Below are 18,964 nucleotides of genomic sequence, written 5' to 3' on the forward strand. Positions count from 1 at the left end.
AGGTTTCGGTGAGACAGAGAAAGTCCAGTTTGTTATCCAGGATGTATTCGTTCAGGATGAGGCATTTGTTGTTGAGGGACCGGGTGTTGAACAGGGTGAGCTTGATGTTGTTTTGAACAGCAGGGATGAATTCAGGTGATTTAGCCAGGGTTCGTAGGCAGGAGGTGCGATCGTGTGGGTTGCTGTGACCAGGTGCGCTGGGACGAAGAGTGAGAGTGCGCTGAGCCGACCAGAGGACGGGGATGGAGTGACCTGATTGCAAATAAACAAACTTACGACCGGAGCCACGGTGAATGTACCTGGGTCGTCGGAGGAGTCCATTTGATTTGATGGCAGAGATGCATGATGGGGTGGAGCGGGTATTGAGCAGAAGAAGCCTTGCGGCGGAGTACCTCAGAGCCATGCCAGGCAGGAGCGAAGGGACGAGTACGAGGCCAAGGTCGAGGAGGCAAAGCGGCAAACGCAGCGGCAAACGCAGCGGCAAACGACTGCAGCCGCTAATCAAGACCACAGCGGCAAACAGCCACCGCCGCAAACAATGGCCACAAACAACGGGAGCGGGCCTGAGGAAACAGTGGAGGAGCCGGGCAGGCGAAGCCAGGAGCAGAGCCGGGACCGAGCAGAGGGCAGACCCAACGGTCAAAAATCCGCCACGACCACCAGAAAAGCAAACTATGTACAATGGCCCAGTCGGAGAAGCGGCGAACAAGTAACGCCAGCGTCCTCTCCAGACCGGACCGGAAGCGGAAGTCAAACTATCCCCAATCCCCCATTCCCTAGTCCCATTTTCTGTAAACAACACTCTGTAGAACCGACCTTCCGTTGCGGGTGCTATAAAGAGTATAAAAGATGCTCAAAAGGAGTCTCATAAATTACAAGCAATCAAAGAAATAAAAAAATGTAAAACTCAACTATCTTCACAAGAACGACAAAAAATCATTAAAATACTTGGGTCAGGGTTTCAACGATTTTAATACTATATAAATACAAGTATGGAAGCGATTGATGGTATCTATGATTTGGATGATACAATTATCATTTCAAACTCCACAAAAAAGGAAGACTATTTTAAGGTAAATGCTATAACAGGAACAGACTGGAATTCAAACGGAACAAAAAGTTTTGAAATAAATAATCAACAAACTTACTTGAATATAGCTGATAGTTTCTTGCTGTGTAAATTTAAATTCACTAAGGCTGCGAATAATACTAATGCTACACTCGTAAATGATTTCTTCTGGAAAATGTTTGATAGTGTTCGCCTGTATATTGGAACACAAGAGGTTGAAGCGGTTGATTATGTCTCTGCTACATCTGAAATGATGAAATTTACACTATATTCGTTTGGTGATAGAATGGGTAAGGGAGCTGTTGAAGGTTTTATTCCTGATATGTCAACGGGTACAAACACAGACCCTGGTTATAGTCAAAGGAAGGCAATGTATAATGATGACACAAAACCAGAGAATAGTTTTACCGTAGCAGTACCTCTGAAAGGTATATTTGGATTTTGTGATTATGACAAAGTTTTGTATGGTCTTAAAATTAGATTTCAACTACAAAGGAATGATAATGTAAATAGGTTGCTTTTTGGGGTTGAAAATGCTTTTGGAGACAACAATAAATTTGTTATTAATGATTTGTGTTGGTATATCAGTGAATATACTCCTAATCTTAAAACGGAAGAGATGTTAAATAGAAGACTTAACTCAAAGAAACCGCTAAATGTATCATACCTTAAAAGAAGATGTCAACACGTTAAACTGGAACACACTACCTACACTTGGAATTTGGGTGTTCTTCAAGGAAAGCCACGATACCTCTGGCTCATTTTTAAAAAACCAGATGGAGAGGACGGTACTAATAAGAATAATGCGCTGAGTGATAATGCTAAGGTGAAACAACTTCGGGTTTCTCTTGATGGCACATTTTATCCGCGAGATAGATTGGAAATTGATTGGGAAAAAAATGATTATGCGGAAGCCTACAAGTCCTACCAAAAGGTGTGTGAAAGTAATGGTAATAATGATCCTATTTTGGATATGGTTGCGTTTCAAAAACTTTATACAATCTACGCAATTGACCTGAGTTCTCAAAAGGAAACTATAAAGTCTAATCGAGTGGATACTTCTCTATACATTGAAAGAGGGGAGAGTGAAGAGGTTAATGCATATTGTTTGCTTTTGGAGGAAACAGAATTACAGATTAATACAGATAATGGTGTTATGATTAATATCACATAGGTTTTTTCTCATAAATAAATGGTTGGGGTATATGTTAATCAAATCAATCTTAATAAATTAACATCTTGTATTCAAAATCAAAAGCCTTGTATTATTAATGTTAATACAATTCAAAGAAAAGGAGCTGTAAGAATTGATGTTTTACTCACACACACACAAGTAAAAACACTAAATGATACTGGTTCACTTAAAATTAAAATGACAAAACCTATGTTAAAGAAATATTCAATAGACGAGTCAAGAGGAGGATTTCTCCCGTTTCTAATTCCTTTATTTGCTGGTTTAAGTGCGGCGGGAGCATTGACTGGTGGTATTTCAGCAGCGGTAAAAACTGCTAACGAAAGGAAGGCACAACTAAAAGCTCAAAAAGAATTGGAAAGACATAACAAGGAGTTGGAGAAACAAATTAGTGGAAGTGGTGTAATTGTAGATTTTGCTCAAAAACTTGAAAGTCTACCTGATAAAGCTAGATTGTTGGTTAGAGATATGCTTTCCTCTATCGCTCAAGCGGGTGTTAAACTAACTAAACGGGGTAATGGATTGTATCTTTCTCATAAATAAATGGATAAATGGTTTAAACAATTTGGAAAGAATACAACGTCAAATATAGAACTAGCTAAGTATTGTAAAACACTAAAAATTGATAATGTGGTTATTTGTATGAGAGATGAATTAATACATATAAATAAGAATACAAAGAATATTATTATGAATTTAGACACACAGAATGGTTCTCATTGGGTTTGTATTCATAATAGTCAGGATAAATATTATTTTGATAGTTATGGTATGCCACCACCTGTTGAAGTAATACAATTCTTACAGAATGGTGTTTATCAAACATTTCAAGTTCAAGAAATTAATTCTAAATGTTGTGGTCAATTATGTTTATATGTATTATTTCAACTCAACAATAATGAAAATTTTTATGATATCATTTTTAATCTAATATAAATGACTTATGTTGGAAAAGATGGTTCTATCTTTGGAAAATCCTCTCAGGATATTGATTTATCAAATTATTATACAAAGGCACAGGCTGAACGACAAAAATATAGTGTAAGTAAAAATATTAATATGAAGAATACTTATAAATTAATCAATTATTCAAACCCTACAGATGCAAATGACTTAATTAGATTTAGTGATTTATCACAATATATATTTTTAAAGAAAACAGCACGTTTTGTTAAACAAGTAAAATTTACAACCACAACACCTGGTTATACTGACCATACACTTTTCCTCATTGAATTTAACTACCTGCTTACAATTGAATTTTATAAAGAAGGACATATAGTTAATATGCGAATTAATAAATGGGGGTACGATATGCCTGATTTAGGGTATAATTGGTCTTTTTCAATAAACTTAGAAGACCTACATGATTTGAATCAGTCTCATAAAGAAGAATATTATCCACTTGGTGAGGATATGGATTTATGTGGAAGTACAATTAATAAACAACAAATACATGGTTTTAAGAAAAGAAAAATATATGATAGTATAGCGATGGTTAGCATGACAAAGAAGGAAGGTCATGAGATAAGGATAGAAAGCCGAGGAATACAAACCGATTTGGTAGTGGGAAGATGGGGTGGTATTACCTGTCATAATATTAATCTCACATATATTTCTGATACATAAATGGCAGGAAGAAGACTACAAGAGAATTATAATTTTTGTATTCAAGGATACCTACAAGAAAAGGGTGCTCGGTATTACATACCTTATGATTTGGAGCATATACATGGGAATTTTGTCATAAAAAACTGGCCTTATACTGATATTGTTAAACCCACAAATAGAGACTTGTTTAAAGTATTAAATAAAAATGAACTTCTCAAAGTTATGAAATATAAAACTCTTTTAGAAATCGTCAACAAATCTTATTGGTATCCTATTATGAGAAAAATAATTATAGATACAAGAATATCTCAAAATCCAGATGAGTATATGTATAATATTCTTTGGGGTTTAAACTCAAGGGTAGCAAGGGATGAGGAAGGAGTTGAAGAAGAGAAGGAGAAAAGAGAGAAAAGAGAGAAGGAGGAGAGGGAACAAAGAGAGAGGGAGGAGAGGGAGATGGAAATCAGAGCGATTCAAAAAAGAGTGGATGTATTACAGCAAGAAGATCAATCTCAACTCACCGAAGAGGAAAATAAAGAAAGAATGAATGCTGTGAAAATATTGATATCAAAAATTGCTAAGATAAATGAGGAAGGAGTTAAAGAAGAGAAGGAGGAAAGAGAGAAAAAGGAGAAGGAGGAAAGGGAGAAAAAGGAGGAGGAGAGGGAGAAAAAGGAGAAGGAGGAGAGGGAGGAAAGGGAGCAAAGAGAGAGGGAGGAAAAATATAAAAAGATGGAAATCAGTGAGATTCGTAAAAGATTGAGTGTATTACAGCAAATAAATCAATCTCAACGCACCGAAGAGGAAATTAAAGAATTAACAACTCTTATGAAGATAATGGTTTCAAAAATAACAACGTCAATGTCTTCAATTTCAGGGAGGAGATTTAAACGAGAAAGTGGTGAAGAAGAAGAAGAAGAAGAAGAAGAAGGAAAAGATTATGTGATTGATGATGTTGGTGTCATTGACTTTAGTTAGTTTTTATTTGTAAATAAATGGAGGAGAGAGTGAAGGCATTCCTTAGGATTCTTTATGTTTTAAAAATAAAGATTGAAATGTATATGTTGAAAACCAAAAAGGTTTTGATACTCTGTCGGAATTTTTCTGATAAATAAATATGAGTTATTGTCTCAAATGTAAAAAGAAAACTAAATCTAAAAATATCTCTTATGTTAAAGCTAAAAATAATAGAGTTTATCAAAAAGGAATATGTCAAGTGTGTGGCTCTAAAAAGTGCCAATTCATCTCTCCTAAAAGAGGAGGAGACATACAAAAGTTTCTGTCAGGAAGTAAATTTACAACAACTGGAATTCCAGGGGAATTACACCTTCCAGGGTATTCTTTCTGTGGTCCAGGAACAAACTTGGATAAAAGATTAGATGAGGCTGACAATCCTAAACCTTGGTCTAAACCTACAAATAGGGTTGACGAAGTGTGTATGAAGCATGATATTGCTTATGGGAAAACCACTACGTTGACTGAAAAACATAAAGCCGACAGCGAAATGTTGTATAATTTGTCTTTGATACAAAATCCAACGTTGAGAGAGAAAGTTGATAGGTTTATTGTGAGAAATTTGATAAATGCTAAATTGAAACTTGGTCTTGGTTATTCCTCAAAAAACTATTAGGCTCTAATGATGTCATCAAGACTGAGGAGCTTTTGGCTGAAGAATTACACAAACCTATAATCACAAAGTTTAAAAGAAGGAAGGTTTATTCTAAATACACCGACCACATATGGTCCGCTGATTTAATTGAATTGAATAATGACAGGGGATACAGGTATGCTTTAACCGTTATTGATTTGAGGAGTAGATTTGCCTGGGTTGTCCCTTTAAAAAATAAAAGAGGTGATACTTTAATGTTAGCCTTTAAGCTAATATTTGATCGGGATAAAAGGAAACCAAAGAAGTTATGGACTGATGAGGGAACAGAGTTCTATAACAAAATATTCATGAAATTTCTTAAGGGGAAGGGTATTAAATTATACAGCACCTTTAATGAAGGAAAGGCAGTTGTTATTGAGCGTTTTAATCGTACTTTAAAAGAGAAATTATATAAAAAATTCACACAACTCGGTTCTCAAAATGGGTGTATTTAATTCAGGATATTGTAGATAATTACAATAATACAGTTCATTCATCAACAAAATCAAAACCATCAGAAACATTTACAAAATTAGAATATGAAAAGGAGATTAATTTGAGAAAGCCCAAGTTCAAAGTTGGTGATATTGTAAGAATACACAAATGGAAAAGCCATTTTGAGAAAGGTTATACAAAGAGATGGACTAATGAATTATTTAAAATCGTTGATGTAATGGCTACAAACCCTTGGACCTACAAATTATATGATTTAAATGGAGAAGAAATCTTGGGTTCATTTTACTCACACGAATTACAAAAAACACAAGTAAGCAGCTAATACCCTTGAAAATAATAAATAAATAAATAAAATGTAATGGGGATACGTTTTTAAATCTGTGAACCCCAAACACAGAATCCCACAACTTTTTAGTTGGGGCTTAACTTTTGTGTGTGTATAATGGGGATACGTTTTTAAATCTGTGAACCCCAAACACAGAATCCCACAACTTTTTAGTTGGGGCTTAACTTTTGTGTGTGTATAATGGGGATACGTTTTTAAATCTGTGAACCCCAAACACAGAATCCCACAACGTTTCAGTTGGGGCTTAACTTTTGTGTGTGTATAATGGGGATACGTTTTTAAATCTGTGAACCCCAAACACAGAATCCCTCAACTTTCCAGTTGGGGCTTAACTTTTGTGTGTGTGTGTATGTGTGAGTGAGTCATAATAATATACAAACCCTAACCCAACCCCATCCCTAACCCAACCCCATCCCTAACCCAAACCCATCCCTAACCCAAACCCATCCCTAACCCAACCCCATCCCTAACCCAACCCATCCCTAACCCTCACATTCAAAATCCCAACCCTAACCCAATCCCATCCCTAACCCAACCCCAACCCTAACCCTCACATTCAAAATCCCAACCCTAACCCAACCCCATCCCTAACCCAACCCCATCCCTAACCCTCACATTCAAAATCCCACCCAAACCCTAACATAATCTTTCTTTTCTTCTTTTTTTTAAATACGTATTTTTTTATTTTTTTTTCCTCTTCTGCCAATTCTGTCTTTCAAGGCTTTCAAGTTTGAAGAAGTAGAAATGGGAAGGAAGAATTTTCCAGCATTTTCTTCCTCGAACTTTCTTGATATTGCTTAAATCAAGCGTCATTAAATAAAGAACATTGTTCATTGCTTTGGAATCCAAAGAGTCTCCAAGAGGAACCCCACAGGTAGAGTCTCCAAAATAAAACCAACTTTCCAAGTTCCCAAGGTATAACCACATTCCTGTTGAGCCTCCAAGATAGGTATCACATTCCGAGTCATCAAAACAAAACCCCCATTCCGAGTCTCCAAAAATATAACCATCTTTCCAAGTCTCCAAGGTAGAACCACAATTTTCAGAAATATTGGGGGTTTCCGTGATAAGTCTCACATAGTATAACTGCGGACCATCAGGGAAAACTTCCCTTTCCCAATTTTTTAGGGTTTCTATGATGTGTCTCACATAGTATAACTGCGGACCATCAGGGAGAACTCTCCTTGCCCAATTTTTTAGGGTTTCTATGATGTGGCTCACATAGTATAACTGCGGACCATCAGGGAGAACTCTCCTTGCCCAATTTTTTAGGGTTTCTATGATGTGTCTCACATAGTATAACTGCGGACCATCAGGGAGAATTCCCGTTTCCCAATTTTCAGAAATTTGTGGGTCTCCAATGTATGACTTGTATTCTGACTCATCAAGGTAGAACTTGTTCAGTGGGTTTTGTTTTGATAACTCACAACAAGTATCATCATGGTAAAACTCTTTTTTAGGATTTTGTGGATCTACAAGGTATAACTCTTTGGCTGGATCATCAAGGTAGAACTCGTTCTGGGGGTCTTGGTTGTTCAAAAAGTCTTCAAACAAAAAAATAACTTCATCCCAAGTTGTGTTAAAAGCAGAATTTTCATTTCGTATCTCAGATACAATTTCCTGTGAAAGAAAATAACAATGTATTAATTTAATACAATATTTTTATTTGTATAAATCAAGCTCTATGAATATTAAAATAAACTTTGTTAACTCTTACACGAGTCTCATCTAAAAAAAAAAAAATTAAAAAAAAAAAATTAAAAAATTAATTAATTAAATAAATAAATAAATAAATAAACAAACTTACCTCCATTGATAAGAGGTTCGAGTCCAGTTCATCAATCTGAAGGTTGAGTTCTACACAGGTAGTAGGACTCCAAGGAATAGCAAAGTTATCCCATTCCATTTCGGCATAGTAGTCCATTCTCAAGTGAAGCAGAAAGCGTGTTTGAAAAAGCCTGTGTGGTCGGTGCCTTTTATAAGAAGGGCTGGGTGTGTGTCATTTCCTGTGGAAATTCCCTGGGCAAACCTGGGCGTGTCTTAACTGGAAATGATGTGATGGAAATTCCCTGAAAATGATGTAATGTATTACCTGGAAATGATACAATGCTGAAGAGTTTATAAAGTGGGTGGGACTTAACAAAGTGGGTGGGGCTTAGCAGAAGTGGGCGGGGCTTAGCAAAAGTGGGCTCAGCCTAGTAAAAAAGTGGGCGGGGCCTAGTAAAATGTGGGCGGAGCTTACCAAAAAGTGGGCGGAGCTTACCAAAAAGTGGGCGGCACTGGAGGCGCTCAGACAATAACATTGAGGGAGGTTTATCATTTTATTTTAGCTCAGTTAAAATATCTTGATAAAGAACCAAACTCAAACATATTTTTTGTTAATGTATTAGACGGTGAGGAGAGTTGTAGGAGAATTAAATTATTTCCCACACATAAACAAATATTTGTAGGGTCGTTGTTTGAGTGGGTCAAAGATGATTCACCAGATGATATTAAGAGTAAAAGGTTAAAAGGTCCATAAGGTCAGAAGGATCACAGGTTCACACAGAAGGACCATTGTTTAAGTGGTCTAATGAATAAGGATAACATGTCAAAAGGTTAGAAGGTTCGTAAAGAACAGGGTGAGAGAAATAGAGGTGTTTAGGGGCAATGAGGGAGGGGAAAAATTAACATGTAAGTCAATGGGAAAATGAGAGTGTCCCAGAAGCAACATATATACACTACTCTTCTCTGTGTTTTTCTGCGCAAACGCTGTGGATATCGCCGTAGTTGTGGGATGGAGGTTGAGGAGAGGGTCAATGTCACAGCCTCCATGGCTTCTTCGGGCTGGTTAAACTTCATGCAGAGGCTTGGTACAGCTTTATTTATTTGTTTTTTCTCGCTACACTTCATGGTGCCTTTGTTGTGCACCACTCTGGGCGGACTCTACCACAATTTATTGTTTTGATCTACGACATTATTTTGATATTTTAAATTGCAATACTTTGCCTTTCATATTTTGCTTCTGCGCTTTTTGTGTTAAATAACTTTATATTGGTTCATGCACTTTATAACTTGAATCTTGCTGCATCTTACATTATTATTGAAACTTATTATTGGAATGAAAATGCAGTGTTTGTAAATTTACTGCAATTCAGCCAATGGCTGCAAAAGTCTTTTTGGAATAAACAGATTATTATTATTATTATTATTATTATTATTATTATTATTATATTATTATTATTATTATTATTATTATATTATTATTATTATTATTATTATGCAGCAGTATTGTTTTCATAATCTATCTATAATTCCAGTAATCTCTGTGTGTATGTGTGTGTGTATGTGTGTGTGTCGTTTGTCTGTGACCGCTGTTTCTCGACAACCACGGGTCCGATATACTTGAAACTTGCCAGGTATATTGCTGGGGACCTGAGGATGTGCCTTTTCAAGGTTTCATATTAATCGGAGAAGTAGTTACCGAGCTATGGCGATTTATTTACCCGTACTCGCAAGCCGTTCGCTTTGGCTTTGCGAATGGACCAAACCATTTCATGTAAATAGAGGGGGGGGGGGTTCTACCGTACTCGCAAGCCGTTCGCTTTGGCTTTGCGAATGGACCAAACCATTTCATGTAAATAGAGGGGGGGGATATAATTTTAGATATATATATATAGTACGGGCATGCCCTAGTAATAATAATAATAATAATAATAGCGTCAATACTAATAATGTACGAAAGTATCATTTTACGAGAGTAGTATCATTTTGGCCCCGCCCCCTCGGGCGGGATCAAATGGAGAAATACTGCCAAGAACCACTCAATGTGGGGTTCATGGTGCCGAGAACCACTCAATGTGGGGTTCATGGTGCCGAGAACCGCTCAATGTGGGGTTCATGGTGCCGAGAACCACTCAATGTGGTGTTCATGGTGCCGAGAACCTTGTCAATGTGGGGTTCATGGTGCCGAGACCCTCGTCAATGTGGGGTTAATGGTGTCGAGAATCACTCAATGTGGGGTTCATGGTGCCGAGAACCACTCGATGTGGGGTTCATGGTGCCGTGAACCACTCAATGTGGGGTTCATGATGCCGAGAACCACTCAATGTGGGGTTCATGGTGCCGTGAACCACTCAATGTGGGGTTCATGGTGCCGAGAACCTCGTCAATGTGGGGTTCATGGTGCCGAGAACCACTCAATGTGGGATTCATGGCGCCGAGAACCACTCAATGTGGGATTCATGGCGCCGAGAACCACTCAATGTGGGGTTCATGGTGCCGACAACCTCGTCGATGTGGGGTTCATGGTGCTGAGAACCACTCAATGTGGGGTTCATGGTTCCCAGAACCACTCGATGTGGGGTTCATGGTGCCGAGAACCACTCAATGTGGGGTTCATGGTCCCGAGAACCACTCAATGTGGGGTTCATGGTGCCGAGAAACACTCAATGTGGGGTTCTTGTTGCCGAAAACCACTCAATGTGGGGTTCATGGTGCCGATAACCACTCAATGTGGGGTTCATGGTGCCGAGAACCACTCAATGTGGGGTTCATGGTGCCGAGAACCTCGTCGATGTGGGGTTCATGGTGCCGAGAACCACTCGATGTGGGATTCATGGTGCCGAGAACCACTCAATGTGGGGTTCATGGTGCCGAGAACCACTCAATGTGGGGTTCATGGTGCCAAGAACCACTCAATGTGGGGTTCATGGTGCCGAGAACCACTCAATGTGGGGTTCATGGTGCCGAGAACCACTCAATGTGGGGTTCATGGTGCCGAGAACCACTCAATGTGGGGTTCATGGTACCGCGAACCACTCAATGTGGGGTTCATGGTGCCGAGAACCACTCAATGTGGGGTTCATAGTGCCGAGAACCACTCAATGTGGGGTTCATGGTGCCGAGAACCACTCAATGTGGGGTTCATGGTGCCGAGAACCTCGTCAATGTGGGGTTCATGGTGCCGAGAACCTCCTCAATGTGGGGTTCATGGTGCCGAGAACCACTCAATGTGAGGTTCATGGTGCCGTGGACCACTCAATGTGGGGTTCATGGTGCCGAGAACCACTCAATGTGGGGTTCATGGTCCCGAGAACCTCGTCAATGTGGGGTTCATGGTGCCGAGAACCTCGTCAATGTGGGGTTCATGGTGCCGAGAATCTCGTCAATGTGGGGTTCATGGTGCCGAGAACCACTCGATGTGGGGTTCATGGTGCCGTGAACCACTCAATGTGGGGTTCATGGTGCCGAGAACCACTCAATGTGGGGTTCATGGTGCCCAGAACCACTCAATGTGGGGTTCATGGTGCCGAGAACCTGTCAATGTGTGGGGTTCATGGTGCCGACAACCACGTTGATGGGGGGTTCATGGGGCCGAGAACCTCGTCGATGTGGGGTTCATGGTGCCGAGAACCACTCAATGTGGGGTTCATGGTGCTGAGAACCACTCAATGTGGGGTTCATGGTGCCGAGAACCACTCAATGTGGGGTTCATGGTGCCGAGAACCACTCAATGTGGGGTTCATGCTGCCGAGAACCACTCAATGTGGGGTTCATGGTGCCGAGAACCACTCAATGTGGGGTTCATGGTGCCGACAACCTCGTCGATGTGGGGTTCATGGTGCCGAGAGCCACTCAATGTGGGGTTCATGGTGCCCAGAACCACTCAATTTGGGGTTCATGGTGCCGAGAACCACTCGATGTGGGGTTCATGGTGCCGAGAACCACTCAATGTGGGGTTCATGGTGCCCAGAACCACTCAATGTGGGGTTCATGGTGCCGAGAACCTCTCAATGTGGGGTTCATGGTGCCGATAACTAGTCAATGTGGGGTTCATGGTGCCGAGAACCACGCCAATGTGGGGTTCATGGTGCCGAGAACCACGCCAATGTGGGGTTCATGGTGCCGAGAACCATGTCAATGTGGGGTTCATGGTGCCGAGAACCATGTCAATGTGGGGTTCATGGTGCCGAGAACCACGTCAATGTGGGGTTCATGGTGCCGAGGACCACGTCAATGTGGGGTTCATGGTGCCGAGAACCATGTCAATGTGGGGTTCATGGTGCCGAGGACCACGTCAATGTGGGGTTCATGGTGCCGATAACCAGTCAATGTGGGGTTCATGGTGCCGAGAACCATGTCAATGTGGGGTTCATGGTGCCGAGAACCACGTCAATGTGGGGTTCATGGTGCGGAGGACCACGTCAATGTGGGGTTCATGGTGCCGAGGACCACGTCAATGTGGGGTTCATGGTGCTGAGAACCATTCAATGTGGGGTTCATGGTGACGAGAATCACGTCAATGTGGGGTTCATGGTGCCGAGAACCACGTCAATGTGGGGTTCATGGTGCCGAGAACCACCTCAATGTGGGGTTCATGGTGCCGAGAACCACTCAATGTGGGGTTCATGGTGCCGAGAACCACTCAATGTGGGGTTCATGGTGCCGAGAACCACGTCAATGTGGTGTTCATGGTGACGAGGTTCTGAACACCTCCATGAGGTTTCATTTTTCTGTTTTTATTTTCATGAATGTTTGGGGGGGGGGGGGCACGAGGAGGGGAAGGGGGAGGGGTAAGTCCCATGGGAAGGATGAGGGAAATCCTGTCTATACTCCCAGGTCTCTACTACTACACGAGCCTGGGAGGGGGCGGACCGTTCACAACCTCACATGGAAAACAAACAGGACAACAAGAGACAACGAGGTCGTGACCGTTCACTACCCGAATCAAGTGATTGAATTGGCCGCTTTATACGCCGGGAAGGCGGACCTCGTAGAGAACATGCCCCTCTGATCCGTCCCACCGTTTGTGCTTTCCTTCCCTCTCTGTACCGTCTCCATTCCTCCGTTCAGCGTAACATCGTGCTCACTCGAGTTTCCCTCATTGCAGATTTAGTTGAGTAATTCTCCAAAAGGAAATATTCGAATAACTTTCCTTTAATCATCTTCAAACAGCCTCAAAAGTTGTTAAAATCGCAACTCAAATCAGCCGTTTAACACTTCGAAGATATTCTGACCTCGTTCCTTCCTCTCGATCAAACCACCTCTGTTTACATATGATATTTGCTCCTTTTAAAGGACGACATAACTCACAGTTAAGCACTTAATTTACTTGGACGTTTTAACTTTCACTATTTCATCGATTTCGTCTCATTGCAAACACAACTGAGCGTTTCAACGCAGTCATCGAGGGGCGTGGCTTCGCGGTTTCCAGGCAGTCCACGCAAAGCGAGGGGCGTGGCTTATCGATTTCAACACATTCATCGAGGGGCGTGGCTTTGCCGTTTCCAGGCAGTCCACGCAAAGCGAGGGGCGTGGCTTATCGATTTCAGCACATTCATCGAGGGGCGTGGCTTTGCCGTTTCCAGGCAGTCCACGCAAAGCGAGGGGCGTGGCTTAACGATTTCAACGCAGTCAGCGAGGGGCGTGGCTTTGCCGTTTCCAGGCAGTCTCCACGTCCTTAACAACAGCCAAGCTTTGGAACATCATGTATTAATTTGCCATTAGCAATGAGCTTGGTATCGCTTGCCAAGCCAGCCGTTCCTTATAAACCGTTTCTTTGGAGTGCTTGCTTGAGTGTTTAAAATCAGGTGAGCCACTTGGCGAGCGCTTTGCAAGCTCATTGAGTGATGGAACACTTAAATGCAGACCTGTGGGAGGGTCGCAGCTCGCAAAGCGTTTCCAAATCCTTAATCTATAAACTACTATCGATTACGATGGAAACTGCAGAAACTAGAACGGCACTCAGTAGAGAGCGCACCTCCACCTGGTTGGCCATATCACTCGATAGTGAAGAATCACTTCAAATATTCTACTAGCCGGATCCGGATCCAGATCTACACCGAAATTGAATCGATTCTTCCTTGTCCGACACCCAACCTGTCCAACAAGTTTCGTCCAAATCCGTCCACAACTTTTTGAGATATCCCGCGATGTGTAGTTTTTGGCCCTACCTCCCAATGGTGAAGAATCACTTAAAAAATTAAATAATTCTCATATCCGAATCTATATTCAGACCTTCACCAAAATCGAATATATTTGTCCTTGTCACACACCCAACCTGTCCAACAAGTTTCGTCCAAATCCGTCCATAACTTTTTGAGATATCCTGCTACGCATAGTTTTTGGCCCGATCTCCCAATGGTGAAGAATCAGTTAAAAAATTAAATAATTCTCATAACCCAATTCATATTCAGATCTTCACCAAAATCGAATCGATTCGTCCTTGTCACACACCCAACCTGTCCACCAAGTTTCGTCCAAATCCATCCACAACTTTTTGAGATATCCTGCTATGTATCGTTTTTGTCCCGATCTCCCAATGGTGAATAATCACTTTTAAAATTCTAGTAGCCGGATCCGAATCTGGATCATCACCAAAATCTAATAGTTTCGTCCTTGTCACATACGCAACATGTCTGCCAAATTTCGTCCGAATCCGTGCACAACTTTTTTTTGAGATATTTTGTTCACAGACAAACGGAGAGAAACAGATATGGGTGAAAACATAACCTCCGTCCGCCCACCTTTGGTGGCGCAGGTAAAAATGTTCTCATCTCTCAAGCGAATGCACACCGAAAGGAAATGGCATGATTCACATCTGTAAACTGCCATTAACGAGGGTAGGTGGTGGCACCTATCATGGCCACAGTTGTGCTCTCCAGTTTCACAAAACATGAATGTGTGGAATTACCTGCTGCATGGCACCCCCTCCCTCCCCTATTAATATCCCATCTTTTTATTGAGGTTAATGTCGTGAGCAAAAGGACACTCGGCCATGACTGAAAGCATTCACCTTTCTTGCAGTTTATATCTGTCGAGAAAACTATTACATTTATACATTTGGTGGAAATGGTAATACTTCGATTAAGGCCTAATACGCCATGCATGTTCATGTAGGTGGGGAATTTTTACCTGTTTTAAGGTGTGTTGAGGGAAAGGGGACTTTAGCACTGCAGCTCGTCAGGCTTGGAAGATGGAGTGGGGTTTGTCTGATTTGGAGAGAGCTATAGGTAAATGCATCCTGTCTATTTTTCCCCTCTGTGGAACCACACTGCTGAATCGTGCAGTATAGGGTGACACGAAACACACCCTCTCACACCTGCAGAGGGAGATAAACTCCTCCTCTGCTGTCCGCACCTGAAACACTCATGGACCCTCAGGGCAGGAATTCCTAAGGCCTGATTGCTAGATCCACTCGTGGCGGAAACTTGTGGGGCCCCTGAGGGTGGGGATTCCAGAGGGCCTTGGACTGTGATTGGTGGAATCACTGGGGTCTCATTGGTGCAACTCCTGGCGGCAGAGACCATTGTGCTCTGTGATTGGTGAGCTTCGGAAGGCTGAGACTTGTGACACAATTAGGTCGGGTATAACACCCTGGGCCCAACAGTAAACATGCTGAGTCTCCGTCTCAATTAGTCCTCTGTCTAATTGAGTCTGATGCTCTCTTGGACCAGCTCACAATCTCAAGCTTGGATCCACGAGCATCCTGACCACCACTCCACTTCTAGCCACTGGCTCACTCTGACTCTGGCCCACACTCTGACTCTCACTCTTCCCTTGGTGATGATGCAGCATTGTGCATGTTCTGGAGAGCACAAAGCTGGAGCTTGTCCGCTTCATGCTCTTCAGTTGGCGCCTTTCCCTCTATCTTGCCTAGTTTTTGCGTGTGTGTGTGTGTGTGTGTGTGTGTGTGTGTGTGTGTGTGTGTGTGTGTGTATAGAGCCGAAGGGTAAAATAAGGCGGTTGTCTTGTGTTTTGTGTTCGGTATTCGTGTTCACCATATCTTGCGCAGGTAATTTATTTATATTTTAAGCATCGACTTGTCTTGTATTACCACCATTTTGTCACGCCAACATTCAGATTCATTGGGGGTTCGAGGAGGGTTAAATTAATTGAAATCCTGTTATTTTGACTGTTATGGTAAAAAAAAATCACCATACCACAGGCTGCTCAGCATCAGCTTGGGGGAAAAGTCTCAACAGGCTCAGCATGTGTTGGTAACTGCTCAGGTGTGATTGCTTTCTGTTGGGAAGAACTTAAATGATCTTCCTTTTCTCCAAAAGTAAAAGCATCGGAAACTGATAGTTTTGAATGATTATTTCTTTTCTCACTCTGCGCTCTCGAAGCAAAAAATGGGGTTAAGCAATTGTGTGTGTACGTACATACATACAGTACAGTACATACGCATGTCATACGTGTGCGTCTGGATTTTATTACTTCATTTTCTCAGCAACCGTTGGTCCAATTGAGACGAAATTTTCACCACAGTATGTGTCGACTCATGGACAATTTTTTAGTGATAATTATGACATCATAGGTCACGTGATACTGGCACCATGTTGTTTAAATTCCTTTATTCATTTTATTGGCAACTATTGGTGCGATTGACACAACATTTTCATGATAGTGTGTCTACTCATTGAAATTATGACGTCATAGGTCACATGGGATGAGTGCCATCTTGGAAAAACCGAAAAACTTTGGACCTCCATATCTCTGAAACCGGTCCATGATGCTGAAATCGTTTAAATTCATTTTTTCCCTCATCAATCTACACTCAATACCCCATTACGACAAAGAGAAAACAGGATTTTAGAAAGTTTTGCAAATTTATTAAAAAGAAAAAACTGAAATATCACATTGACATAAGTATTCATACCCTTTGCTATGACACTTGAAATTTAGCTCAGGTGCCTCCCATTTCTCTTGATCATCTTTGAGATGTTTCTACACCTTGATTGGAGTCCACCTGTGGTAAATTCAATTGATTGGACATGATTTGGAAAGGCACACACCTGTCTATATAAGGTCTCACAGCTGACAATGCATATCAGAGCAAAAACCAAGCCATGAGGTCGAAGGAACTGCCTGTAGAGCTCAGAGACAGGATTGTGTCGAGGCACAGATCTGGGGAAGCCTACAAAAAAATTTCTGCTGCATTGAAGGTTCCCAAGAGCACAGTGGCCTCCATAATTCCTAAATGGAAGAAGTTTGAAACAACCAGGACTCTTCCTAGAGCTGGCCGTCCAGCCAAACTGAGCAATCGGGGGAGGAGGGCCTTGGTAATAGAGGTGACCAAGAACCCGATGGTCACTCTGGCTGAGCTCCAGAGATCCTGTGTGGAGATGGGAGAAACTTCCAGAAGGACAACCATCACTGCAACACTCCACCGATCTGGGCTTTATGGCAGAGTGGCCAGACGGAAGCCTCTCCTCAGTGAAAGACACATGAAAGCCCACTTGGAGTTTGCAAAAAAAGCACCTAAAGGACTCTCAGACTGTGAGAAACAAGATTCTGTGGTCTGATGAAACCAAGATTGAACTGTTTGGCCTCAATTCTAAGCGTCATGTCTGGAGGAAACCAGGCTCCGCTCATCACCTGCCCAATACCATCCCAACGGTGAAGCATGGTGGTGGCAGCATCATGCTGTGGGAGTGTTTTTCAGCAGCAGGGACTGGGGGACTGGTCAGGGTTGAGGGAACAATGAACGGAGCAAAGTACAAAGATATCCTTAATGAAAACCTGAAACAGAGCGCTCAGGACCTCAGACTGGGCCGAAGGTTCACCTTCCAACAGGACGATGACCCTAAGCACACAGCCAAGACAACGCAGGAGTGGCTTAGGGACAAGTCTGTGAAGGTCCTTGAGTGGCCCAGCCAGAGCCCTGACTTGAACCCAATAGAACATCTCTGGAGAGACCTGAAAATGGCTGTCCACCAACGGTCCCCATCCAACCTGACAGAGCTTGAGAGGATCTGCAGAGAAGAATGGCCGAAAGTCCCCAAATCCAGGTGTTCAAAGCTTGTCGCATCATACCCAAGAAGACACGAGGCTGTAATCGCTGCCAAAGGTGCTTCAACTAAGTACTGAGTTAAGGGTATGAATACTTATGTCAATGTGATATTTCAGTTTTTTATTTTTAATAAATTTGCAAAACTTTCTAAAATCCTGTTTTCTCTTTGTCGTTATGGGGTATTGAGTGTAGATTGATGAGGGAAAAAAAAGAATTTAAACGATTTCAGCATAAGGCTGCAACATAACAAAATGTGCAAAAAGTGAAGGGGTCTGAATACTTTCTGAATGCACTGTACGTACGTACGTACCAGAATGCTTAACCCTGCCTTTCGCTTCGCGAGAGCAGCATAACCAGTGTCTCAATGCAAAAAATTTAATACTTACATTATTTGCTAACTGGTATGCCCACCCAGGTCATACTATCCTCTTCACATAAAGTATCCAACAAGGCCAGCTACGCCGCTGTTAGACTTTTGGTCTTGTTTTTAAATTTCATCCATCTTATTTTTTTTCATTTTTTAAAATGTTTTTTTTCTTGTTGTACATGGTAACACTTCTTGAATCTCAGTGGAAAAAAATACATAAAGGTAAACAGAAGGAGCACACAGTCAACAACCACAGCCACAACAACCACAAAAAACGTTCTCAACGGAGTCCTTCAGGCTCGGTTCTCTCCCCCACATTTTAATCTTTTCATGCACAACATTCCACAACCACCCGAGAACATCAAATAGCTTCATATGCGGACCACATAACCATTACCTCTACCCGAGCAACATCAACACAATCACAGCACAACTTAAACCCTTTTGTGCAATAATGAACACCTCTCGAGTTTTCCATAATTTTTCATTTGTTTTTAAC

General features: G+C 41.7%; 1 protein-coding gene across 2 annotated transcripts in view; it reads left to right on the forward strand.

Moving 5' to 3' along the window:
* Positions 1-18,964, forward strand: part of LOC137428150 (uncharacterized) — an 89,845-nt gene that overhangs the window by 34,199 nt on the left and 36,682 nt on the right. The gene's annotated exons all lie outside the window — the stretch shown is intronic.

This window comes from Myxine glutinosa, chromosome 5 (assembly GCF_964187855.1).
Source record: "Myxine glutinosa chromosome 5, kmMyxGlut1.1, whole genome shotgun sequence".
Taxonomy (NCBI): domain Eukaryota; kingdom Metazoa; phylum Chordata; class Myxini; order Myxiniformes; family Myxinidae; genus Myxine; species Myxine glutinosa.